Raw genomic sequence first — 27,468 nt, 5'->3', positions numbered from 1 at the left:
AAGGTATATCTGAATAGCACTTTTAAATGTTTTGTGGTTCCTTTTCTGTGTTGCTACATTCCCTATACTAGGGTACGTCATCATTTCCTGATAGCACAGGACCCGTTGAAGCCCAGTCAGTGCGAAACGGCCGTCGTCCACAGAAGGTATCTGCTCCTCTCCCGCTGTACTCATATCATGGACTAAATAAAGAATTGTTTTAACCAAATGGCGAGCGCCACCTTTTTTTTCTTTTGTTAGACTACATTTGAGTTACCTTTTGGTGTGCACCCATATTCCTACAGTTGTCTAGTGTTCAGGTAACACACAAGTAGATTTTCAATCACTGCAGTGATAATTACAGAAGTGCCAGCAGTACAACCCTTCATATATGGATTTCCGATTTTGATGACTTTTCCATGAAGGTAAAATTTGTGCAGGTGTCTCTGAACAGTAGAATAATGTACCACAACTCCAGAGTCTGCTAAATCTTTCTCATGGTCTTTTCAAGCGAGGATTCTGATTTACTTCTCTAGCAATCCTACAAGCAGCTCTCACTAAAATTTTGCTTGGTTTTCCAGACCTTATCTTGACCTCCACTATTCCTGTTAACTGCCATTTCTTAATTGCATTTCAAACTGAGGAAAGGGCAATCTTTTTACCGCCGTCTCCTGCACCATTTTCATTTCAGAGTGCTCTGCAGCTGCTTAGAAGACCCCATGGCTGCTGTTTTTTGGTACAAGGTTAGTGGAGGCTGGGTTTTTATAAAGGTGGAAAATGTGCATCACCTGGGCTTTCTTAACTATGATAGTGAACAAGCCATAACCTTAGGCTATGTGCGCACGTCGAGTATTTGCTTGCAGAAATTTCTGCAAGGTTTCTGCATCTCTCGGCAGCAAAAACCTACATTTTTGGTGCGTTTTGCCACGTTTTCATATGTGTTATTGTAAAGAAATAAAAGGCTTTTTTGAGCTAAATACAGATGTTTAAAGAAAAAGTTTTGTGATGTAATTTCTTGGCTCAACACCACTTTTTTCATGCTGATACAGTGTGGCATCAGGGTAATGGGATTAGGGCAGCAGCTGTCATTGACACCTAGCTCTTCAGCCTGACACCCTCATTACTAAGCCGATAAGAAAACACACACATAAGCAAACACACACATTGTCACAGCCTATGTAGGAGCGTTAACATAGTAACATAGTTATTAAGGTTGAAGGAAGACTTTAAGTCCATCTAGTTCAACCCATATCCTATCCTAACTTGCCCTAACGTGTTGATCCAGAGGAAGGCAAAAAAAAACCCATGTGGCAAACAGTAAGCTTCACATTGGGGAAAAAAATTCCTTCCCGACTCCACATACGGCAATCAGACTAGTTCCCTGGATCAACGCAATATAAAGGAGACTAGTGTATATACCCTGTAATATTATACTTTTCAAGAAAGGCATCCAGTCCCTTCTTAAATTTTAGTAGGGAATCACTCATTACAACATATGGCAGAGAGTTCCATAGTCTCACTGCTCTTACAGTAAAGAATCCACGTCTGTGAGTATGCTTAAACCTTCTTTCCTCCAGACGTAGAGGATGCCCCCTTGTCCCCCGTCACAGGTCTAAGAGTAAAAAGATCATTAGACAGATCTTTGTACTGTCCCCGCATATACAGTCATATGTTAAAGTTTAGGCACCCCTATTAATGTTAACCTTTTTTCTTTATAACAATTTTGGTTTGTGCAACAGCTATTTCAGTTTCATATATCAGTTATATTTCTGGATTTAAATGAGGTTTATTGTACTAAAAGAAAATGTGCAATCAGCATTTAACCCCTTTCTGCCATTAGACGTACTATCCCGTCCATGTGCCCTAGGACTTAATTCCCAAGGACGGGATAGTACGTCTAATGCGATCAGCGGCGCCCACGTGGTGAGCGCCGCTGATCGCGGCCGGGTGTCAGCTGATTATCACAGCTGACACCCGGCACAATGTGTCAGGGGAGGTCACGGACCGCCCCCGACATGTTAACCCCTTGTGCACCGCGATCAAACACGATCGCGGTGTACCGGGAGTTAAAGGGAAGCTTCGGCAGGGAGGGGGCTCCCTCCGTGCTTCCCTGAGCCCCCCACGGCAGCGCAATGTGCAGCGCTGCTGCGGGGGACTCTTTCCCTACAGGCCCCCGGATCCAAGATGGTGACGGGGGCCTTAGGGAGCTGACTTCCTCACTGCCTGCAAAGCGCAGGCATGAGGAAGTCTGCAGAACTGCCTGTGACAGATTGCTGATCTGTCACAGTGATCTGTGATGTGATAGATCAGCGATCTGTCACAGGACAGTGATGTCCCACCTGGGACTATGTAATAAAGTAAAAAAAAAAAAAAAAAAGTGTAAAAATAATTTTAAAAAAATCGCTAAATAAATTAGTAAAAAAAAAAAAAATATTCCCCAATAAATTCATTTTTTGAAAATAAAAAAAAAAAAAACAATAAAAGTACACATATTTGGTATCGCCGCGTCCGTAGCGACCCGCACTATAAAACTGTCCCATTAGTTAACCCCTTTAGCGAACCCCTTAAAAAATAAAAAATAAAAAACAAAGCAAAAAATAATGATTTATTATCATACCACCGAACAAAAAGTGCAATAACGCGCAATCAAAAAGACGCATATAAATATCCATGGTACCGCTGAAAACGTCATCTTGTCCTGCAAAAAAAGAGCCGCCAAACAGCATCATCTGCAAAAAAATAAAAAAGTTATAGCTCGCAGAATAAAGCGATGCAAAAATTATTATTTTTTATATAAAATTGTTTTCATTGCAAAAAACCAACAAAACATAAAAAAACGACCTAAATGAGGTATCGCTGTAACCGTACCGACGCGAAGAATAAAAGCGCTTTATCAATTTTACCGCACGCGGAACGGTGTAAACGCACCCCCCAAAAGAAATTCATGAAACGCTGTTTTTTGTTCATTCTGCGTCCCAAAAATCGGAATAAAAAGCGATCAAAAAATGTCACGTGCCCAAAAATGGTACCGATAAAAACGTCAACTCGTCCCGCAAAGAATAAGACCTCACATGACTCGGTGGGTCAAAATACGGAAAAATTATAGCTCTCAATATGTGGTGATGCAAAAACTATTTTTACAATAAAAAGCGTCTTTTAGCGTGCGACAGCCGCCAAACATAAAAACTGCCATAAATAGTAAATCAAACCCCCCGTTATCACCCCCTTAGTTAGGGAAAAATAATAAAATTAAAAAAAAATATTTATTTCCATTTTCCCATTAGGGTTAGGGTTAGGGTTAGGGCTAGGGCTCAGATTAGGGTTAGGGGTGTGTTGGGGTTAGGGTTGGAGTTATAATTGGGGGGTTGCCACTGTTTGGGCACATCAGGGGCTCTCCAAATGCAACATGGTGTCTGATCTCAATTCCAGCCAATTCTGCGTTGAAAAAGTCAAATGGTGCTCCTTCCCTTCCAAGCTCTGCCATGCGCCCAAACAGTGTTTTACCCCCACATATAGGGTATCAGCATACTCAGGACAAATTGCAAAACTACTTCTGGGGTCCAATTTCTCCTGTTACCCTTAGGAAAATAAAAAATTGGGGGCAAAAATATCATTTTTGTGGAAAAAAATGATTTTTTTATTTTCACGCCCAGGCGTTATAAACTTCTGTGAAGCACTTGGGGGTTCAAAGTGCTCACCACACATCTAGAAAAGTTCCGTGGGGGGTCTAGTTTCCAAAATGGGGTCACTTGTGGGGAGTTTCAATAGTTTAGGTACATCAGGGGCTCTCCAAACGCACATGACACCCACAGACCAATCCATCAAAGTCTGCATTCCAAAACGTCACTACTTCCCTTCCGAGCCCTGACGTGTGCCCATACAGTAGTTTTCTCCCACATATGAGGTATCAGCGTACTCAGGACAAATTGAACAACAACTTTTGGGGTCCAATTTATCCTGTTACCCTTGGGAAAATAAAAAAAATGGGTACTAAAAGATGATGTTTGTGGAAAAAATACGATATTTTTATTTTCACGCCCGGTCGTTATAAACTTCTGTGAAGCACTGGGGGGTTCAAAGTGCTCACCACACATCTAGATAAGTTCCTTAGGGGGTCTAGTTTCCAAAATGGGGTCACTTGTGGGGGGTTTCCACTGTTTAGGTACATCAGGGGCTCTCCAAATGCAACATGACACCCGCAGACCATTCCATCAAAGTCTGCATTCCAAAACGTCACTACTTCCCTTCCGAGCCCCAACGTGTGTCCATACAGTAGTTTTCTCCCACATATGAGGTATCAGCGTACTCAGGACAAATTGGACAACAACTTTTGGGGTCCAATTTCTCCTTGTACCCTTGGGAAAATGAAAAAAATTGGTGACTAAAAGATCATGTTTGTGGAAAAAATACGATTTTTGTATTTTCACGCACAGGCGTTATAAAATTCTGTGCTCACCACACATCTAGATAAGTTCCTTGGGGGGTCTAGTTTCCAAAATGGTGTCATTTGTGGGGGGTTTCTACTTTTTTGGTAAATCAGGGGCTTTCCAAACGCGACATGGTGTCCGATCTCAATTCCAGTCAAAAACGTCAAATGGCGCTGCTTCCCTTCCGAGCTCTGCCATGCGCCCAAATAGTCATTTACACCCACATATGGGGTATCAGTGTACTCAGGACAAATTGCACAATAACTTTTAGGGACCTATTACCCTTGGAAAAATAAAAATTGGGGGTGAAAAGATCATTTTTGTGGAAAAAATATGATTTTTTAATTGTACCGCTGTACGTTATAAACTTCTGTGAAGCCCTTGTGGGTTCAAAGTTCTCACCACATATCTAGATAAGTTCCTTGGGGGGTCTAGTTTCCAAAATGGGGTCACTTGGGGGGGTTTCCACTGTTTAGGTACATCAGGAACTCTCCAAACGTGACATGGCGTCCGATCTGAATTCCAGCCAATTTTGCATTGAAAAAGTCATATGGCGCTCTTTCCCTGCTGAGGTCTGCCATGCGCCGAAACAGTGGTTCCCCCCCACATATCAGGTATCGGCGTACTCAGGACAAATTGCACAATAACTTTTGCAGTCCAATTTCTCCTGTTACCCTTGGTAAATTTTAAAAAAATTGAACCTGAAGTATTTTTTTAGTGAAAAAAAGTTAAATGTTCATTTTTTTTTAAATATTCAAAAAATTCCTGTGACGCACCTAAAGGGTTAATAACCTTCTTGAATGTGGTTTTGAGCACCTTAAGGGGTGCAGTTTTTAGAATGGTGTCACTTTTGGGTATTTTCTATCATATAGACCCCTCAAAGTGGCTTCAAATGTGATGTGGTCCGTAAAAATAAAATGGTGTTGCAAAAATGAGAAATCGCTGGTCAACTTTTAACCCTTATAACTTCCTAACAAAAAAAAATTTTGGTTTCAAAATTGTGCTGATGTAAAGTAAACATGTGGGAAATGTTACTTATTCAGTTTTTTGTGTGCCGTATCTCTGTGATTTAAGGGCATAAAAATTCAAAGTTGGAAAATTGCGAAATTTTCGCCAAATTTCCGTTTTTTTCACAAATAAACGCAAGTTATTTGAATGAAATTTTACCACTAACATGAAGTACAATATGTCACGAGAAAACAATGTCAGAATCACCGGGATCCATGGAAGCGTTTCAGAGTTATTACCTCATAAAGGGACAGTGGTCAGAATTGTAAAAATTGGCCTGGTCATTAACGTGCAAACCACCCTTGGGGCTTAAGGGGTTAAACAAAATTTGACCGGTGCAAAAGTATGGGCACCCTTATCATTTTCTTGATTTGTACACTCCTAACTACTTTTTACTGACTTCCTGAAGCACTAAATTGGTTTTGTAACCTCATTGAGTTTTGAACTTCATAGCCAGGTGTATCAAATCATGAGAAAAGGTATTTAAGGTGGCCACTTGCAAGTAGTTCTCCTATTTGATTCTCCTATGAAGAGTGGCATCATGGGCTCCTCAAAACAACTCTCAAATGATCTGAAAACAAAGAATATTCAACATAGCTTTTCAGGGGAAGGATACAAAAAGTTGTCTCAGAGATTTAACCTGTCAGCTTCCACTGTGAGGAACATAGTAAGGAAATGGAAGAACACAGGTACAGTTCTTGTTAAGCCCAGAAGTGGCAGGCCAAGAAAAGTATCAGAAAGGCAGAGAAGAAGAATGGTGAGAACAGTCAAGGACAATCCACAGACCACCTCCAAAGACCTGCAGCATCATCTTGCTGCAGATGGTGTCACTGTGCATCGGTCAACAATACAGCGCACTTTGCACAAGGAGACGCTGTATGGGAGAGTGATGCGAAAGAAGCCGTTTCTGCAAGCACGCCACAAACAGTCGCCTGAGGTATGCAAAAGCACATTTGGACAAGCCAGTTACATTTTGGAAGAAGGTCCTGTGAACTGATGAAACAAAGATTGAGTTGTTTGGTCATACAAAAAGGCGTTATGCATGGAGGCTAAAAAACACAGCATTCCAAGACAAACACTTGCTACCCACAGTAAAATTTGGTGGAGGTTCCATCATGCTTTGGGGCTGTGTGGCCAATGCCGGCACCGGGAATCTTGTTAAAGTTGAGGGTCGCATGGATTCAACTCAGTATCAGCAGATTCTTGACAATAATGTGCAAGAATCAGTGACGAAATTGAAGTTACGCAGGGGATGGATATTTCAGCAAGACAATGATCCAAAACACCGCTCCAAATCTACTCAGGCATTCATGCAGAGGAACAATTACAATGTTCTGGAATGGCCATCCCAGTCCCCAGACCTGAATATCATTGAACATCTGTGGGATGATTTGAAGCGGGCTGTCCATGCTCGGCGACCATCAAACTTAACTGAACTGGAATTGTTTTGTAAACAGGAATGGTCACAAATACCTTCATCCAGGATCCAGAAACTCATTAATAGCTACAGGAAGCGACTAGAGGCTGTTATTTTTGCAAAAGGAGGATCTACGAAATATTAATGTCACTTTTATGTTGAGGTGCCCATACTTTTGCACCGGTCAAATTTTGTTAAAATGCAGATTGCACATTTTCTGTTAGTACAATAAACCTCACTTGAATCCAGAAATATAACTTAGTCCATCAGTTATTAGATACATGAAACTGAAATAGCTGTTGCAAAAACCAAAATTGTTATAAAGAAAAAAGGTTAACATTAATAGGGGTGCCCAAACTTTTAACATATGACTGTATTTATACATTGTAATAAGATCACCCCTAAGCCTTCGATTCTCCAAACTAAATAACCCCAAGTGTAATAACCTGTCTTGGTATTGCAGACCCCCTAGTTCCCTAATAACCTTGGTCGCTCTTCTCTGCACCCGCTCCAGTTCAGCTATGTCTTTCTTATACACCGGAGAGCAGAACTGTGCACAGTATTCTAAGTGTGGTCGCACTAGTGACTTATTTAGAGGTAAAATTATGTTCTCCTCATGAGCATCTATGCCTCTTTTAATGCATCCCATTATTTTATTTGCCTTTGCAGCAGCTGCCTGACACTGGCCACTAAATGTGAGTTTGTCGTCCACCCATACACCCAGGTCTTTTTCAGTGACTGTTTTGCCCAGTGTTTTACAATTAAGCACATAATTATACATCTTGTTCGTTCTACCCAAGTGCATGACCTTACATTTATCCCCATTAACACCTTAACCCTCAAGCATGGTTTGCATGTTAATGACCGGGCCAATTTTTTACAATTCTGACCACTGTCCCTTTATGTGGTAATAACTCTGAAACGCTTCCATGGATCCCAGTGATTCTGACACTGTTTTCTTGTGACATATTGTACTTCATGTTAGTGGTAAAATTTAATTGATATAACTTGCGTTTGTGAAAAAACATTTTGCAATTTTCCAGCTTCGAATTTTCATGCCTTTAAATCACAGAGATATGGCACACAAAATACTTAATAAGTAACATTTCCCACATGTCTACTTTACATCAGCACAATTTTGGAACCAAAATTTTTTTGTTAGGAAGTTATAAGGGTTAAATGTTGACCAGCGATTTCTCATTTTTACAACACCATTTTATTTTTACGGACCACATCACATTTGAAGTCACTTTGAGGGGTCTATATGATAGAAAATACCAAAAAGTGACACCATTCTAAAAACTGCACCCCTCAAGGTGCTCAAAACCACATTCAAGAAGTTTATTAACCCTTCAAGTGCTTCACATGAATTTTTGGAATGTTTAAAAAAAAAATGAACATTTAACTTTTTTCACAAACAATTTACTACAGATCCAATTTGTTTTATTTTATCAAGGGTAACAGGAGAAATTGGACCCCAAAAGTTATTGTACAACTTGTCCCGAATATGCTGATACCCCATATATGAAGGTAAACCACTGTTTGGGCGCATGGCAGAGCTTGGATGGGATGGAGCGCCGTTTGACTTTTTCAACGCAAAATTGGCTGGAATAAGATCGGGCGCCATATCGCAATTGGAGCGCCCCTGATGTGCCTAAACAGTGGAATCCACCCACAAATGATACAATTTTGGAAACTATACGCCCTACGGAACTTATCTAGATGTGTGGTGAGCACTTTGAACCCCCAAATGCTTCATAAAAGTTTATAACGTACAGCCGTAAAAATCAAAAATCATATTTTTTCCACAAAAACGATCTTTTCGCCCCTAATTTTTAATTTTCCCAAGGGTAACAGAAAGAATTGGACCCCAAGAGTTATTGTGCAATTTATTCTGAGTTTGCTGATACCCCATATGTGGGGGTAAACCACTGTTTGTGCACATGGCAGAGCTCAGAAGGGAAGGAGCGCCAGATTTTACTGTTATGGTTTGCAGGTGCCATGTGACCCACTTGGAGAGCCCATGAGGTGCTAAAACAGCAGAATCCCCCCATAAGTGACCCCATTTTGCAAATTACAACTCTCAATGAATTCATCTAGGGGTGCAGTGATCATATTAACACCATGGGTGTGTCACAGAATGTTATACCATTGGGCAGCCATGCGGAGAGACTCGGGAGAAACGGAGCGCTGTTTGCCTATTCAAGTGAATGGGTCTGTGCACATGTCAGTGTGTTTCCACTGACCATGTGTCTGTGGGCAAAACATGCTGACATCGTTGTTTTTTAATGTCAGCATAGGCCACAAAACATCCAGCACACGTGCATACGTATAACACACATGGATGTCATCCATGTGACACGCATCGACGGTGGCGAGGAAGCATTACAGTAAGCGCTGTTTCCCAGCGCCGGGTGCTGAACACGGTTCTCATCATTCTCCCCAGCTTGTGCCGATCGCCGCTAGAGCAGGGGAGAATGATGAGAGCCATGTTCATCACCCGGTGCTGGGGAACACCGCTTACTGTAACGCTTCTTCCCTGGTGCCCGTCCTTCTGGTACTGATGCGGCACACATATTACACATGGACACTGATATCTTCAGTACCATAAATATCAGGACGTGTGAAAGAGGCCTTACAGTGGGTTTTTATGTTTGGCAGCTGTCACATGATAAAAGACTCTTTTTATTGCAAAAAAATAATTTTTGCATCACCACATTTTGAGAGTTATAATTTTTTTATATTTTAGCCCAGAGTCATGTGAGGTATTGTTTTTTGCAAGATGAGTTGACTTTTTTATTGGTACCATTTTCGGGCACATGACATTTTTTGATCGCTTTTTATTACGATTTTTGGAAGACAGAATGAACAAAAAACAGCATTTCATGAATTTCTTTTACACCGTTCCACGTGTGGTAAAATTGATAAAGCGGTTTTAGTCTTCGGGTCAGTACGATTACAGCAATACCTCATTTATATTTTTTTTATGCTTTTGCACTTTTATACAATAAAAACTATTTTATATAAAAAATAATTATTTTTGCATTTTTGCATCGCTTTATTCTGAGAGCTATACATTTTTTATTTTCTGGTGATGGAGCTGTATGGTGGCTCGTTTTTTGCAGGACTTTTTGATCACGTGTTATTCCACTTTTTGTTCGACAGTATGATGATAAAGTATTGTTTTTTTGCCTTGTTATTTTTTAATGGTCATTACTGACGCAGCGATACCAAATATGTGTACTTTTATTGTTTTGATTTTTTTTCATTCAAATATTTATTTAGTGAAAGAATAAATATTGATTTATTTATTATTTTTTCAAATATTTGTACAATTATTTAAAACATTTTTTTTTACTTTATTCTAATGATTACACTTTGTCCCACTATGGGACAATCATTTTTTGCAGGCTGATCACTTCTATAGCATGCAGATGAAGCAGCATCTGCATGCTATAGAAGCTGTCAGCGCTGCACTTACTGCACTGACCTGAGAGACTTCCTGATCATGCACTGCGCATGACCGGGATGTTTCTCAGCCCTGGTAACCCAGATGTCATCATGACAACATCAGGTTACAATGGTAGCGATTGGGACCCCACATCACACCGTGGAGTCTCCGAACTAAAGGCAGAGGGGCTGTCAGCCCTCTGCCTGATCCCGGAATGCTGCGATCGTGTTCGATCGCAGCATTTTGGGGGTTAAAGGGCCTGGAGCGGTCTGTGACTGCTCCTGGCACTTAGTGCCGGGTGTCAGCTGTCACTGAAACGTACTGTTCCGTCCATGGTCAGACAGGCCCAGGGCACATGGACGAAATAGTGCATCTGATATCTGAAATTGGTGAAAATTGAGTACCCCCCCAAAAAAAAAATGACATGGGGTACCCCTATAATTAATAACCAGCAAAGGCTATGCAGACAGCTGTGGGCTGATATTAATAGCTTAGGAAGGGGCCATGTATATTGGTCCCTCCCAGACTAAAAACATAAGCTCTCAGCCGCCCCAGAAAACTGGCGCTTTGCAAGGCTCTTCCCACTTGCCCTGTAGCGGTGGCAAATGGGGTTCATATTTGTGGGGTTGAAGTCACCTTTATATTGTCAGGTGACATCAAGCTCAGAGGTTAGTATTGGAGAGGCGTCTATAAGACACCTATCCATTAGTAACCCCATAGTGAAATTGTATAAAAACACAGACACCTAGAATAAAGTCCTTTATTTGAAATAGTGACACAGACTCCTTTAATGAATCTTAATTAAACCATACGTACCGAACGCCTAATCCACCAAAGCCAACGTCTCCTGCAACAAAAATAAAATAATAAACCACAGTATTCCTCATCTGTCCGCCGAGAAGGTAATCCATAATGTCCCACGATGATCCTGATCACTTTGAGAGCATTCACATAAGTGCTCTCAAAGACAGCTCGCAATACACCAACAGGAGGTATTCGCTCCCGCAGTGAATCACTGAGCTGCTTGAGAGAGGTCACCAGAGTTTATCAGCTGATCAGCTCCGGTGATCTTCCTTAAGGCACCACTGCTGCATGGGAAAGTTCTCAAGCAGCAGTGCTGTGAGAGCACCAGAGCTGATGAACTCTCTCAGCAGCTCAGGGATACACTGCAGAATCGATCACCTCCTGTTAGTGTATCACCGGGTAGAGTGGTCACATCTCCCGATGTGACTGTTCCACATGTGAGATCGCCGTGGGACACTCGGGATTACGTGGACTATGGCGGACAGGTGAGTATAGGTTGGTTTATTATTTTACATTATTTCTAGGAGATGAGGGCATCGAGGATTTGGCGCTAGGTAAGTACAATTTTTTTTAAATTTTTATGTGAATATATATGTAATTTTACTTTTTTGAGCACAGGCGTCGGCAGATGAGACTACTTCTCCCATCAGTGGCACCTGCTGTCACTGTTATCAGTGACAGCAGGCATAGTCCAATGGGAGCAGCAGTCTCATCAGTCCACGCCAGCTTTTTACCGCACGTCACCGCTGTGGGTCACAGTCAGCTGCGGGTTCACGCTGACATCTGATAGCATGCAGCGCTTTGACCGACAGTCTGTGGTAGAGTTACCGTGGGTGACAGCCACAGCTGCGGGATCACTGTTACCACGACTGGTCAGGTGAGGAAAATCTTCTCTGGATCGTGGCACCGTGGGGCCACCAGGCGAGCTGCCAGGTGGAGCCGACCCCTATACAGGGGTTAGGAGCAGGCCCAGGGGTTCAGGTAACATGTTAGCCGGTACCGAGAGGGGTGGCTCAGAACGGACTGGAGTAGGAGCACGAGACTGTAGGAGGTAGGACAAGAGTAGGATTGCAGGGCCAGACCAGGGATAGCAAGATGAATCAGGATCACTGGAGACAGGACCAGAGTAGGACTGCGGGACTGGAGCATAGACAGCAGGACAGAGCAGGATCACTGGAGACAGGACTGGAGTAGGACTGCGGGACTGGAACATAGAGAGCAGGATGGAGCAGGAATACGAGAGGCAGGACTGGAGTAGGACTGCGGGACTGGAGCAAGAACCACGGAAGACTGGACTGCGGGACTGCAGAGAGTACACGAGGATGCAGGACCCAGTGTGCTAGCAAACACGACGATCAGGCGCCTCCCTCAAGGGAGGACAGCCTGATATACCCCTGACTGGTCTGCCATTGGTCCGACGGTGCTTCCGGGTCAGGGCACCGCCGGAGCACAAGTGACAGGAGGGAACCGCGGCCTACGGCGCATGCGCATTGCATGCAGAGATGGCGTTGGCCGCTGACCTGTCAGAAGGGACCACCGCGGCTGCCGAACGGCGGGGGGCTGCGGTGCGGGAGCGGAGGCCGGGTGAGTATACAGTGGCGGCATGACAGTACCCCCTCCCTTAAGCCGTCCCCTGAGATTAGCAAAAAATCTCTTGAGAATGCGGGGAGCATTGATATTCTCCCGGGGTTCCCAGGACCTCTCCTCAGGACCAAAGCCCTTCCAGTCAATAAGAAAAAAGGTCCTATCTCTAACCTTTTTCATGGCGATGATATCCTCCACCTCAGAGGTATTGTCGGTACCAACCAGCTGAGAAACAGGATTGGATATGGGGTGGAAACGGTTCATTACCACAGGTTTCAGGAGAGAGACGTGGAAGGTGTTCAGGACCCGGAGCAAAGCAGGCAACCTCAATTTGTAGGCAACTTCATTGATACATCCAAGAATTTCAAACGGACCGATGTAGCGCGGACCCAACTTGTAAGAGGGCAGTTTCAACCGGATAAATTTGGATGAGAGCCAGATTTTGTCCCCGGTACGATACAGTGGGGAATCCAATCTCTTCTTGTCGGCATAATTTTTCATCCGGTCAGCGACCCTCTTGAGTGACGTGTTGGTCTCAGCCCAGATCTTGGAAAATTCTGAGGACAAGGCGTTGGTCGTGGGTACCTCAGAGGCAGGGGTTACCGGGAGGGGAACACCAGGATGTCTGCCAAACACAATGAAAAACGAAGACTTGGCTGAGGACTCGCCTGTATGGTTGTTATAGGCGAACTCTGCCCAGGGAAGTAGGTCCACCCAGTCATTCTGGTGGGCGTTGGAGAAATGGCTTAGGTACCCAGTGAACGTCTGGTTGGTACGCTCCACGTGCTCGTTGGACTGTGGATGGTAGGCAGAGGAGAAGGCGAGGGAAACGTTCATGAGCTTACAAAGTGCCCGCCAAAACTTGAAGGTGAACTGAACCTCCCGGTCAGACACAATACGTTGCGATAGTCCATGGAGTCTGAAGATCTGATGGATGAAGACTTTGGCCAACTCAGGAGCTGAGGGGAGACCGGACAGAGGAATGAAGTGGGCCATCTTGGAGAAACGGTCCACCACCACCAGGATGACTGTACAGCCAGAAGAACGGGGTAGGTCGGTGATGAAATCCATGGCAATGTGTTCCCAAGGAACCGAGGGACAGGCAATGGGAGTAATAAGCCTGATGGAAGTCATCGCAGCACTTTGTTTTTAGCACAGGAGGGACAAGAGGCCACGAAATCAAACACATCTTGGCGAAGCGTAGGCCACCAGTAGTGACGCGTGATAAGGGCAAGCATCTTCTTAGTTCCGGCATGGCCGGCCAATCTGGAAGAGAGTCCCCATGGAAGGACCTTTCGCTTGAGATTTTCAGGCACAAGGGTCTTGCCGGGAGGTGGGGAAAGCCAGTTCACTGGAGCCACAGTGATGATTTATGTGGGCTCAATAATGTGCGAAGGTTCCTCCACTGTTTCGATTTTCTGGAAGACCCTGGATAGGGCGTCGGCTTTGGTGTTCTTATTGCCGGGGCAAAAGTGGAGCTTGAAGTCAAATCGGGCGAAAAATAAGGACCATCTGGCCAGACAAGGATTGAGTCTCTGTGCAGACTGGAGATAGGCCAAGTTCTTGTGGTCAGAGAAGATTACAAAGGGATGGACAGCCCCCTCCAGGAGATGACGCCATTCTTCCAGGGCCAATTTTATGGCAAACCGTTCACGGTCGCCGATTGAGTAGTTGCACTCGGATGGAGAGAAGGCCTTCGAAAAGAAGCCACAGGGATGCAAACGACTGGAGGCTGACTCTGGGACAGTACCGCCCCAGCAACTGTTGAAGAAGTGTCCACCTCGAGTACAAAGGGTTGGTTGCTTTCAGGACGGTGCAACACCGGGGTAATGGAGAAAGCCCATTTTAGGGTCTGAAAGGCCTCCTCCGCCTCCATAGTCCAAGAATTGGGAGCTGTCCCCTTTCGCTTGAGAGCGGAAATAGGTTTGGTTATTGCGGAAAAGTCAGAAATGAATTGCCTGTAATAATTGGCAAATCTGAGAAACCGTTGTTACTCTTACTCCAATGGGGCGAGGCCATTTGAGAATGGCAGTCAGTTTCTCGGGATCCATCCTTAATCCAGTGTCGGAGATAATGTATCCCAGAAACGGCAGAGAGGTTTGTTCGAAGAGACATTTCTCTATCTTAGCGTGCAAGCGATTCTCCCGAAGACGCTGTAGCACCAGGCGAACGCTCTTTCTGTGGGATGAGAGATCCGGAGAGAAGACGAGGATGTCATCCAAGTACACGACCACACAGGAGTACAAGAGGTCCCGGGAGATCTCGTTTATGAACTCTTGAAACACCGCAGGAGCATTGCAGAGACCAAAGGGCATGACCAAGTACTCGTAATGGCCGTCTCAAGTGTTGAAAGCCGTCTTCCACTCGTCACCTGGGCGGATATGGATCAAATTATAGGCTCCCCTAATGTATAACTGCGACAAGACCTGAGCCCCACTGAGACAGTCAAAAAGCTCTGGAATGAGTGGAAGAGGATACCTGTTCTTGATGGTGATCTCATTCAAGCCTCTATAGTCAATGCATGGCCGTAAAGACCCGTCCTTTTTCTTGATGAAGAAAAGCCCGGCTCCAGCGGGCGAAGAGGACTTCCGTATAAAGCCTTTGGTGAGGTTCTCCCGAACGTACTCGGACATAGCTAAGATCTCTGCGGGAGACGGGTTAGATTCTGCCCCTTGGAGGGGTCGAACCAGGGATTAGTTCAATTGGGCAGTCAAAAGACCGGTGTGGAGGAAGAACATCCGCTTCCTTCTTATCAAAGACATCAGCATAGTAACTGTAGGCTGAAGGAAGGCCCGCAAGGTCAGGAGGTGGCCAAGGAGCGGCCACAAGATGGACAGGAGTCAGGCAGCGAGCTTGGCATGGGTGGCCCCAGTGGAGTACTTCCCCTGACGACCAGTCGAGGACAGGTTGATGAGTCCTTAACCAAGGGAGACAGAGTAGAATCGCATGGGAGAGCATGGGCAAAACGTAAAAGACTATCTTATCTCAGTGTAAGGCTCCGACTTGCAACTCCACTTTCTCAGTGACCAAGGTGATGGTCTCCTGTAGCAGTTTGCCATCCACTGCGGCAATCAGGTGAGGATTACATAGGGTAACTACGGGAATTTGGTACTTGTCCACCTCTTCACGCCGGATGAAGTTACCTGCCAAGCCCGAATCCACGTAGGCGACCTCAGACCCACGTCTCTGCCCTGAAACCACAAGAACAGATATAGTAAGTGTCATGATCACGTGTGTCAGGTCGCAGATGATGCCGCAAGGCGAACCCATAACACACGTGACCCTGGATACACCGCCTCCAGTGGGGCGAATTTAAATAATAGAACGTGCAGGTGGATACGCCGCCTCCACCTGGCGAATTTAGGTATTACACGTTATACAATAATCAAATAATAAAGGGGGAACCTGGGTAACTTTAACAATGGTGGGCCCTGCGATAGGGAATGGGGACATGGAGACCTCCTAAGCTCCCCTGAGCCAGTGTCCCTGCACTCCTAACATTCCCTATACAGGCTCCGCACCTGTCGCCGCACGCGAACCTTAACCGCTTGCTCGCCCTGACCCTAAACCCTCACTAGGGAATGGGTTGGTGCGGAGACTAATCCCACCACTGCACTAACAACACACATGAGGAAAGAGACAATACAGAGGGAACACCACTTAGCTTTGCTCTGTTGCGTACGCTCCTAGCAACAGAGCCCACCACCTGTGTGCATCTTCTCCTCCACCCTGATCCATCACCATAACTGGATCCACCACCATCGTGCAGCCTGGGAGCAGAGTCCATCACCACTTGCAGCAGTCCAGTACACAGAGTCCCAAGATGAGTCCAGCCTCTGCCAAGAATCCAAGCATGCTCGAGTCCAGTTCTCAGCAACCAAGTGGAGCATGCTGAGTGCAACTCTCTTCCTAGTCGCCACTCCTCTAAGCCATGCCCGCACTTCCCACCGACACCATAAACTGCGACTCCACCAGGCCATGCCAGTCCTTCCTGCAGACACCATTAGCTGGCACTCGTTCTCTCTGGCTGACTGCGCAGGACTCCTATCCAGCTCCATCCTTCCACCAGGCTCTCCAACAACTCAGCAAGAAATATCACCAGCAGTGAGTGAACACCCTGAGACCCATTTATAGAGTGTCACACCTGAACCATAATTAAGTGCAACCTAACCTAAGGTGCAATACCACTAACCACCACCGGGGACAGTCAAAACACCTTTGAACTTAACCAAAGTAAAAAAAGTTCACTTTGTGCTTTTAATACCGCCAGATCCAACACTGGATCATGACAGTAAGAGGTTGAGAGGAATCATTAGCACCTAGGGAGGCCTCTCTTACCTGACCTAGGTGAAGGCGTTTCCCGGTCTCTCAGGACAGGTGCGGACAAAATGCGACGAACCCCCATAATAGAGGTATAGGCCTTGTGTCCGTCTCTCCCTCTGACGCAACTCGGCCAACTTGAGGTAATCCACCTGCATGGGTGCGACCGAGGAGGGAGAAGAGGACCCGTCAGGACGGGGACTAGCGGACTGGTTGAAAAGGGAAGTAGGTCTAGTGGACCTCCTGTCTCTCGCTGACTCCCAGGCGCGCTCCTGGAAGCGCAGGTCAATGCGGGTGGCCAGTGAGATAAGGTCCTCCAGGGTAGTCGGGGTATCCCTACCTGTGAGTTCATCCTTTATTCTGCTCGAAAGACCACACCAGAATGCCCCTACCAATGCCGCGTTATTCCAACCAAGCTCAGAAGAGAGAGTGCGAAAGCGGATCGCATACTGCCCGACCATGAGAGAACCCTGATGAAGGTTAAAAAGAGACTCAGAAAGAGAGGCTAGCCGACCTGGCTCATCGAAAACCCTGCGAAAAGTATCCAAGAAGACTGGAAGACTCGAGACAATGGGGTTGTCCCGTTCCCAGAGAGGGCTCAGCCAGGACAGGGCCTCTCCCTCCAGATGGGACATAATGAAGGCCACTTTGGCCCAGTCAGAGGGATATTGCTGAGGCAACTATTCAAAATGGAGGCTACACTGATTTAAGAACCCCCTGCAGAGCTTGGGATCACCACTAAACCAAGGCAGTTTGGTGAGGCGGGGTGTCGGGAGAGCTGTAGACAAGGGAGGCGGAGGCGGGATCGCAGCGGCAGACTGAAGGACCGACAAACGGCTATCAACGGAGGCCATATAACTCAAAATATGGGCTTGAGTATCCCGTTGCTGACTCAGCTCCTGTTGAAGACTGGCTAGTTAGTGGCATTTTCAGGTTCAGCCACCTGCAGGGCCGACAAACGGGTCTCCATAGACTTCATGACAGACATGATGCATCCCTGATTCTCCCGTAAAAAGAGCAACTCCTTTTGGGTAGCAGCAGAATTACCGGCGGGATCCATGGCCTGATCATACTGTTACCACGGTTGGTCAGGTGAGGAAAATCTCCAGTAGTGGACCCTCTGGATCGTGGCACTGAGGGCCCCCGGGTGAGCTGCCAGGTGGAGCCGACCCCTATACAGGGATCGTTAGGAGCAGGCCCAGGGGTTCGGGTACCACGATAGCCGGTACCGAGAGGGGCGGCTCAGAACGGACTGGAGTAGGAGCACGAGACTGTCGGAGGTAGGACCAGAGTAGGATTGCAGGTCCGGACCAGGGATAGCAGGATGAAGCGGGATCTGTTGTGAATTCGCTTTCTGGCTTACCTCTGGTTACTAGTGAAGGTAGTGGAGCTGGTTCTCTTTCCAGGCTCCCTCTGGTGGTTACTGGAGGTAATGGAGCTGATCTAATTAACAGAGACCTGCCACCTGATGATGAGGAGGATGACTGGAGCTCTGGAGTTTCTGACTGGATTTAAGACAGCCGACTCCCTCTATCCCTGCTGGTGATTTTTTCCTGCCTCCTGAGGCCTTAGTTTCCAGCTCAGTCTCTGCATGCTCAAGCTAAGTGTTCTTTTGCTATTGTTCACATTTGATCTGGTTTTGTCTATTTCAGTTTTGTGTGGTCAGCCAGCTCCGGCTGGGGCTGTGCTGAATCACCAACCATATGTTACTGCTTGTGCCAGTTTGTTTGTGTCCCTTATTAGATTGGCCTCTTTTTGCTCTGCTTTTAGAATATACCAGAGTGCTGATATAGTGGGCGAAGTCTAGTGACTTCAGTATTTTTTCTATCAGACGTGTTGGGCATTTTTTGCAGGTTTTTTTGCGTGATTGCAGACAGAGTCTTTCCTTTCCTGTCCTGTCTAGTTAGTGTGGGCCCTATCGTTTGCTCAGTCTATTTTCCTGCCTGCGTTTGTGTTTTAATCTTGTCTCACCAACAATATATGTTTGAGGGCTATCTATTCCTTTGGGGTCTGCTCTGGGGCAGTTTAGATTTCCCCTTTCTTGCTTTAGGCTTATTTAGTTCTCCGGCTGTGTCGAGGCGTCTAGGATCATCGTAGGTACGCTCCACGGCTACTGCTAGTTGTGTGGATAGGATCAGGGGTCTGCAATCCGCTTAGTTACCAACCTCTCTGGTTTTTTGTGGCTTCCTTGGTCTTGCTTTCCTCCTCGGTGACCCAATCATAGCAGGGATCACTGGAGACAGGACCAGAGTAGGACTGCGGGACTGGAGCATAGACAGCAGGAATATGGGAGGCGGGACTGGAGTAGGACTGCGGGACTGGAACATAGACAGCAGGACGGAGCAGTAATACGGGAGGTGGGACTTGAGTAGGACTGCGGGACTGGAGCATAGACAGCAGGACAGAGCAGGAATACGGGAGGCGGGACTGGAGTAGGACTGCAGGACCAGAGCATAGACAGCAGGACGGAGCAGGAATACGGGAGGCGGGACTGGAGTAGGACTGCGGGACTGGAGCATAGACAGCAGGACGGAGCAAGAACACGGGAGGCAGGACTGGAGTAGGACTGTGGGACTGGAGCATAGACAGCGGGACAGAGCAGGATCATTGGAGACAGGACCAGAGTAGGACTGCGGGACTGGAACATAGACAGCAGGACGGAGCAGGAATACGGGAGGCAGGACTGGAGTAAGACTGCGGAACTGGAGCAAGAACCACAGAAGACTGGACTGGGGGACTGCAGAGAGTACACGAGGAAGCAGGGCCCAGTGTGCTAGCAAACACAACGATCAGGCGCCTCCCTCAAAGGAGGACGGCCTGATATACCCTTGCCTGGTCTGCCATTGGTCTGACGGTGCTTCCAGGTCAGGGCACCGCCGACGCACAAGTGACAGGAGGGAGGCGCGGCCGCGGCCTACGGCGCATGCGCATTGCATGCAGAGATGCCATCGGCCGCGGACCTATCAGAAGGGACCGCCGTGGCTGCTGAACGGCGGGGGGCTGCGGCGCGGGAGCTGAGGCCGGGTGATTATACAGCAGCGGCATGACAGTCACGCTGAAATCTGCCAGCATGATCCCGTAGCGCTCTGCCCAACGGTAGCATTGCCACCAATAAGAACCACCACACCGGTGTTTCCCACACTTTCATACAGTTGACAGAGTGGGAAATGCCATAGAAAGACGGTAAAATGTAATACGAAAACTCAGCAAATCTGCAAACATTTTTATGCCTGCGTTTTTGTTGCAGATTTAACTGACCGAAATGGTGCAGAAACGCAAAAAGATTTGACATGCTGCAGAAATAAACGCAATGCAAATACGCACCTAAATTTACTGATCGTGTGCACACCACTTCAGGATTGTCATTCAATTACCTTGCGTAAGGATTCCATTACGTTTTTAGACCATTTCCGCTGGGAAACAAAACGCTGCAAAAACACATGAAAACCGCATCGTGTGCACATAGCCTAACAGGCTAATTAAGGTGTGAAACCCGGGTCAAAGTTAACTGAGCACAGAAATCTCCAAGGGTGCCCAAACTTTTTCATGAGCCGGAAATGTGAAAATGTGCCAACTTTAACTTTAGGCCTTTTAGAGGTCATTTCATCTTCAACTTGCTTTAGGCTAAGTGCACACGTACCGGAACTCTCGCGGAAATTACCGCGAGAATTCCGGAATTCCAGTCCGCGGGAAAATCGCATTTTAAATTCCCACGATTTTCCCGCGGAAAAACTAGCATTTTGCAAGCGTAATTAGCTTGCAAAATGCTAGCGTTTTCCAAGCGATCTGTAGCATCGCTTGGAGAACTGATTGACAGGTTGGTCACACTCGTCAAACATAGTGTTTGACGAGTGTGACCAACTTTTTACTACTGAGGCCGCATAGGCGGCCTCAGTAGTAAAAGATAGAATGTAAAAAAAAAATAAAAAATACTGTTATTCTTACCCTCCGACGTCCCGCGCATCCGTTCCCAGTAATCCTTTGCGAAAATGCCCGCGATGACGTCAGTTCTCGCGGGATCGTGACGTCTCGCGGTCATTCGCGATGACGTCGCGCGAATGACCGCGAGACTTCGCGATCCCGCGAGAACGGACGTCATCGCGAGCATTTTCGCAAAGGACTACTGGGACCGGAGCGTGAAGAGAAGCGGGAAGACTGCGCGGGACGTCGGAGGGTGAGAATACAATATTTTTTATTTTAAATTCTATTTTTTACAGGGATATGGTACCCAAAGCCCGGAGGACAGTCTCCTCTCCTCCGGACCGTGGGTACCATCCGCAATTGTTCTGCTTACTTTCCGCATGGTGTGCACAGCCACATGCGGGAAATAAGCGGAACAATGCATTCCTATGGGTGCGGGATCGCCGCGATTCCGCAAATTAATGAGCATGCTGCGGTTTTTACCGCGAAGCGATTCCGCCGCGGTAAAAACCGCAGCATTAACACAGCATTGCGGAATCCCATAGGAATGCATGGGATGCTTATTTTTCGCGTTTTCGCGGCAAAATCGCGCGGTTAAAACCGCCGCGGAAACGCGAAAAAAATGCAACGTGTGAACTCAGCCTAACTGTTCGCAATATCAGTCATTTTCACCAGGGGTGCCCAAACTGTTACATACCGCTGTAAATGCTTCATCCACCTGGTGTTCAATATTTAACCCCTTCGCCCCAGAGCGCATTTTTGTTTTTGCATTTCTGTTTTTCCCTCCCCTTCTTCCCAGAGCCATAACTTTTTTATTTTTTCCGTCAGTATGGCCATGTTAAGGCTTGTTTTTTGCAGGACAAGTTGTACTTTTGAACGACACCATTTGTTTTACCATATCGTGTACTCAAAAACGGGAAAAAAATTCCGACTGCGGTGAAATTGCAAAAAAAGGTGCAATCCCACACTGTTTTTTTTTTTTTCACTATGTTCACTAAATGCTAAAACTGACCTGCCATTATGATTCTCCAGGTCATTATGAGTTTGTAGACACCAAACATGTCTAGGATCTTTTTTATCTAAATGGTGAAAAAAATTTCAAACTTTGTTAAAAAAAAAAAAATTGCTCCACTTTCCGATACGTCTCCATTTTTCGTGATCTTGGGTTGGGTGAGGGCTTATTTTTTGCGTGCCGAGCTTACTTTTTAATGATACCATTTTGGTGCAGATACGATCTTTTGATCGCCAGGTATTGTATTTTAATGCAGTGTCGCGGCGACAAAAAAAACCATAGCTCTGGCATTTTGACTTTTTTTTATCGCTACACCATTTACCAATCGGGTTAATCCTTTTTTTTTTAATTGATAGATAGGGTGATTCTGAACGCAGCGATACTAAATATGTCTGTTTGATTTCTTTTTGTTTTATTTTGAATGGGGAGAAAGGGGGGTGATTTGAACTTTTGCATTTTTTTACTTTTGTAATATTTTTTAAAACTTTTTTTTTTTTTTACTTTTGGCATGCTTCAATAGCCTACATGGGAGACTACAAGCTGCCACAACCTGATCGTTTTCTTCCTCCACTATATTTATTGGGGTGTCGGTACGGTTGCCTTCTCCACGATATACACTCACTGGCCACTTTATTAGGTACACCTGTCCAACTGTGTGTTAAGACTTAATTTCTAATCAGCCAATCACATGGCGGCAACTCAGTGCATTTAGGCATGTAGACATGGTCAAGACAATCTCCTGCAGTTCAAACCGAGCATCAGTATGGGGAAGAAAGGTGATTTGAGTGCCTTTGAACGTGGCATGATTGTTGGTGCCAGAAGGGCTGGTCTGAGAATTTCAGAAACTGCTGATCTACTGGGATTTTCACGCACAACCATCTCTAGGGTTTACAGAGAATGGTCCGAAAAAGAAAAAAAATCCAGTGAGCGGCAGTTCTGTGGCCGGAAATGCCATGTTGATGCCAGAGGTCAGAGGAGAATGGGCAGACTGGTTCGAGCTGATAGAAAGGCAACAGTGACTCAAATTGCCACCCGTTACAACCAAGGTAGGCAGAAGAGCATCTCTGAACGCACAGTGCGTCGAACTTTGAGGCAGATGGGCTACAGCAGCAGAAGACCACACTGGGTACCACTCCTCTCAGCTAAGAACAGGAAACTGAGGCTACAATTTGCACAAGCTCATCGAAATTGGACAGTAGAAGATTGGAAAAACGTTGCCTGGTCTGATGAGTCTCGATTTCTGCTGCGACATTCGGATGGTAGGGTCAGAATTTGGCGTAAACAACATGAAAGCATGGATCCATCCTGCCTTGTATCAACGGTTCAGGCTGGTGGTGGTGGTGTCATGGTGTGGGGAATTTTTTCTGGGCACTCATTGGGCCCCTTGGTACCAATTGAGCATCGTTGCAACGCCACAGCCTACCTGAGTATTGTTGCTGACCATGTCCATCCCTTTATGACCACAATGTACCCAACATCTGATGGCTACTTTCAGCAGGATAATGCGCCATGTCATAAAGCTCGAATCATCTCAGATTGGTTTCTTGAACATGACAATGAGTTTACTGTACTCAAATGGCCTCCTCAGTCACCAGATCTCAATCCAATAGAGCATCTTTGGGATGTGGTGGAACGGGAGATTCGCATCAGGGATGTGCAGCCGACAAATCTGCGCCAACTGTGTGATGCCATCATGTCAATATGGTCCAAAATCTCTGAGGAATGCTTCCAGCACCTTGTTGAATCTCTGCCACGAAGAATTGAGGCAGTTCTGAAGGCAAAAGGGGGTCCAACCCCTTACTAGCATGGTGTACCTAATAAAGTGGCCAGTGAGTGTATATTGGGACAACAGTAGGATTGCCTATTCCACTATATTTTGGGACGCCGGTACGGTTGCCTCCTCCATTGCTTTTGATACGGTGCTAAACAAAAGGTTGATGCATAAAATGAGAACAATGGGGATAGGGGAAAATATGTGTAAGGCTGGTTTCACACTTGCGTTTTATCGAGCAGCACATTGTGCACAATCGATCGCACGCGCATTTGTCCCCTATCTTTAAAATGGCGTGCGCAGTGTCTAGCGATTGCACGCAGACCTCAGCGTTTCAGTGCGCTTCGCATTTTCCTTGTCTGCGATCAGACGCGCCGGACGCTACATGTTGCATTTTTTGATCCGCCCAACGTCGTTAAAAATGCGCATGCGCGCGTCAGAGCACGCAATGCGCAAAAAAATAGTATTACAGTCTATGGGTGCACTGACGTGCTCTGTATAGTGCGCATGTCAGTGCTTTGCGAGGGCATGCAATTTCATTGTAAACAATGTCTAGACACTGTGTAAATCCAGCCCCTCAACAAGAAACAAAGAAGGGCTTTGTAGTGCCACATCATCACTCTCCAGACACACTGCAAGAAGAAAAGACACCCACCCAGCCAGAGATCATATTTGGGATCACAGCAGCTTTTATGTGAGTATAAAGATCACTTTTTCTGTGAGTCTGTGCTTTCAAATATATAATGTGTACTAATGTTTTACTTTTTGCTTTTGCTAGAATGTCTTCTGGATCCGAATACTCACCACCACCGGAAGAATTGGCAGACGCAGAGCGTGAGGTGAGTAGTTTGCTGCCTTTGTGAAGTATACCTGCCTGTCCAAATGTTTAACTATCTCTTTTCTTTTTGGCTGAGTTCACACGTGGCGTTTTTTTCGCGTTTCCGTGGCGGTTTTAACGCGAAAAATAAGCATCCCATGCATTCCTATGGGATTCCGCAATGCTGTGCTAATGCTGCGGTTTTTACCGCGGCGGAATCGCTTCGCGGTAAAAAACGCAGCATGCTCATTAATTTGCGGAATCGCGACGATCCCGCACCCATAGGAGTGCATTGTTCCGCTTACTTCCCGCATGTGGCTGTGCACAACATGCGGAAAGTAAGCAGAAAATTTGCGGATGGTACCCACGGTCCGGAGGAGAGGAGACTGTCCTCCGGGCTTTGGGTACCATATCCCTGTAAAAAATAGAATTTTAAACTAAAAAATATTTTTATTCTCACCTTCCGATGTCCCGCGCAGCCTTCCCGCCGTTCTCCACGCATCCGTTCCCAGTAATCCTTTGCGAAAATGCCCGCGATGGCGTCAGTTCTCGCGGGATCGCGAAGTCTCGCGGTCATTCGCGCGACGTCATCGCGAATGACCGCGAGACGTCGCGATCCCGCGAGAACTGACGTCATCGTGGGCATTTTCGCAAAGGATTACTGGGAACGCCTGCGCGGGACGTCGGAAGGTAAGAATAAGACCATTTTATATTTTTTTTTACATTCTATCCTTTACTACTGATGCCGCATAGGCGGCCTCAGTAGTAAAAAGTTGGTCACACTCGTCAAACACTATGTTTGACGAGTGTGACCAACCTGTCAATCAGTTCTCCAAGCAATGCTACAGATCGCTTGGAAAACGCTAGCAATTTGCAAGCTAAATACGCTTGCAAAATGCTAGTTTTTCCGCGTGAAAATCGCGGGAATTTAAACTGCGATTTTCCCGCGGAATGGAATTCCGGAATTCTCGCGGGAATTTCCGCGAGAGTTCCGGTACGCGTGCACTTAGCCTTACAGACCTCAGCATCGGACCAGCCAAGTGAGGGTGACCAGCCGGAGCAGCGTACACAAAGCATGGCGGGAAGGAGACGCACGGTAGGAATCTTTTTTGCTTTTTTAAAAAAAATTTTTGTGTTCAGGTTTTTCTGTCCAGCTTTTCTCCCCTTTTTTTTTTTTCTTCTATATCACTCTACATAAATGCAAAGATTCTAAATATATTTCTTTTCTAGGTTCCACAACGGGATGAGGACGTCTATCTCGACAATGAGCAACTCATCAGCCTTGTCCAGGAGCGTGTGCCGTTGTGGGACAGCCGTGACCAGCAGTACAAGGACATTGTGGTGACCCGGCGGCTATGGAATGAAGTGGCTGCAGCATTGATGGAGGGCTGGGACAGCGCCTCTGCAACTGTCAAAAAGGCATTCAGTAAGTATTTCTCTGTTGTGTGATGCTGCATTGACTCTTGATCCTGATGATACCTGTGTGTTTACTGCTAGAGATCTCCTTGCAGTAAACACACATGTGTCCTCAGGTTCAATAGTGTACGCATTGTGTATTGTCATGCTGTCTCTTTTTTATGGTTCACTCTTGATCCTGATGCTACATGTGTGTTTACTGCAAGAGATCTACTTGCAGTAAACACACATGTGTCCTCAGGTTCAATAGTGTATGCATTGTGTATTGTCATGCTTTTTTATGGTTCACTCTTGATCCTGATGCTACATATGTGTTTACTGCAAGAGATCTCCTTGCAGTAAACACACATGTGTCCTCAGGTTCAATAGTGTATGCATTGTGTATTGTCATGCTGTATATTTGTTATGGTTCACTCTTGATCCTGATGCTACATGTGTGTTTACTGCAAGAGATCTCCTTGCAGTAAACACACATGTGTCCTCAGGTTCAATAGTGTACGCATTGTGTATTGTCATGCTGTCTCTTTTTTATGGTTCACTCTTGATCCTGATGCTACATGTATGTTCACTGCAAGAGATCTCCTTGCAGTAAACACACATGTGTCCTCAGGTTCAATAGTGAATGCATTTTTCTTGCAATTTTTTTGGATTCAGCATTGATGACAACTTAACTCAGGTGTGTGGTGATACAGATGTTACCATCATTGCGTTGTACAACCTAATTTTTTTGTTCTTTTCCATTGTTTCAACAGTAAACAAAGTCCGCACACGTTGGCGCTCGATGAAGGACCGTTTCAACACTGATGTTCGTGCTGAGGGATAGGTTCGCAGTGGCTCTTCTGCAAGGACAAGAACCAAGTACCGCTATCATCGCGCCTTGGAATTCTTACGAACAGTACTTGCCACTAGAGCGTAAGTATTTCTTTTTTTTGGATTTACCCTAATTACATTTATATTCCACAGCTGATCCGACTTGTTAATACTTGATACTAATGTTTACCTTTTTTTTCCACAGCACCTGGAGCAGCACCCTGCAACCTGTCCCGGGAGCGGTTCTTCATCGATCGACCTCGTACCCGTCCCAGCCATCCGACAGCCAGGAAGCAAATTGCAGGTCAGCAACACAGACAGTTGGTGACCAGGAAGCTGGTCAATCAGGTGTTCCCCTGTCCCAGGTCTCTGCGACTGGTTATGCGGGCACTACCCGCCAGCGGCAGAGGACCTTGGACAGGCCTGTCTTGCCCGAGTTCATGTACTTGAGCGAGGCCTTTCATGCCAGCCTCAAGACACTGTCCAAAAGAGTGGAAAGTGGGTTCTCACTAATGGAACGTGGTTTTAACCACATGGAACACATACTCCACTCTTTTGACCAGCGCCTTGACCAGCTGGAGGCCGACCTCAATAGACCAGCGCACCATTTCTTTAGTAAAATTGAACGGGGCATGGCGGATCACCTTAGCACTGAGCAACAGCTGACTGTGTTACACGCCTGCAACACTGCTTACTTGCAGGCTATGCAGCAGAATCAGTACGTGCAGCAG

General features: G+C 46.1%; 1 protein-coding gene across 1 annotated transcript in view; it reads left to right on the top strand.

Annotated features, from left to right (window-relative positions):
* The first annotated feature begins 246 nt into the window (after positions 1-246).
* The window catches only part of LOC141055858 (uncharacterized), a 57,501-nt gene continuing 30,279 nt past the window's right edge, over positions 247-27,468 (top strand). Inside the window, exon 1 of the mRNA XM_073552579.1 lies at positions 247-722. The gene's annotated coding sequence lies outside the window, so the exon portion shown is untranslated. The remainder of the gene's footprint in view (positions 723-27,468) is intronic.

This window comes from Dendrobates tinctorius, unplaced genomic scaffold, assembly GCF_039654945.1.
Source record: "Dendrobates tinctorius isolate UK_male_01 unplaced genomic scaffold, ASM3965494v1 ptg000192l, whole genome shotgun sequence".
Lineage (NCBI taxonomy): Eukaryota > Metazoa > Chordata > Amphibia > Anura > Dendrobatidae > Dendrobates > Dendrobates tinctorius.
This window is presented reverse-complemented; position numbering and strand designations above follow the sequence as displayed.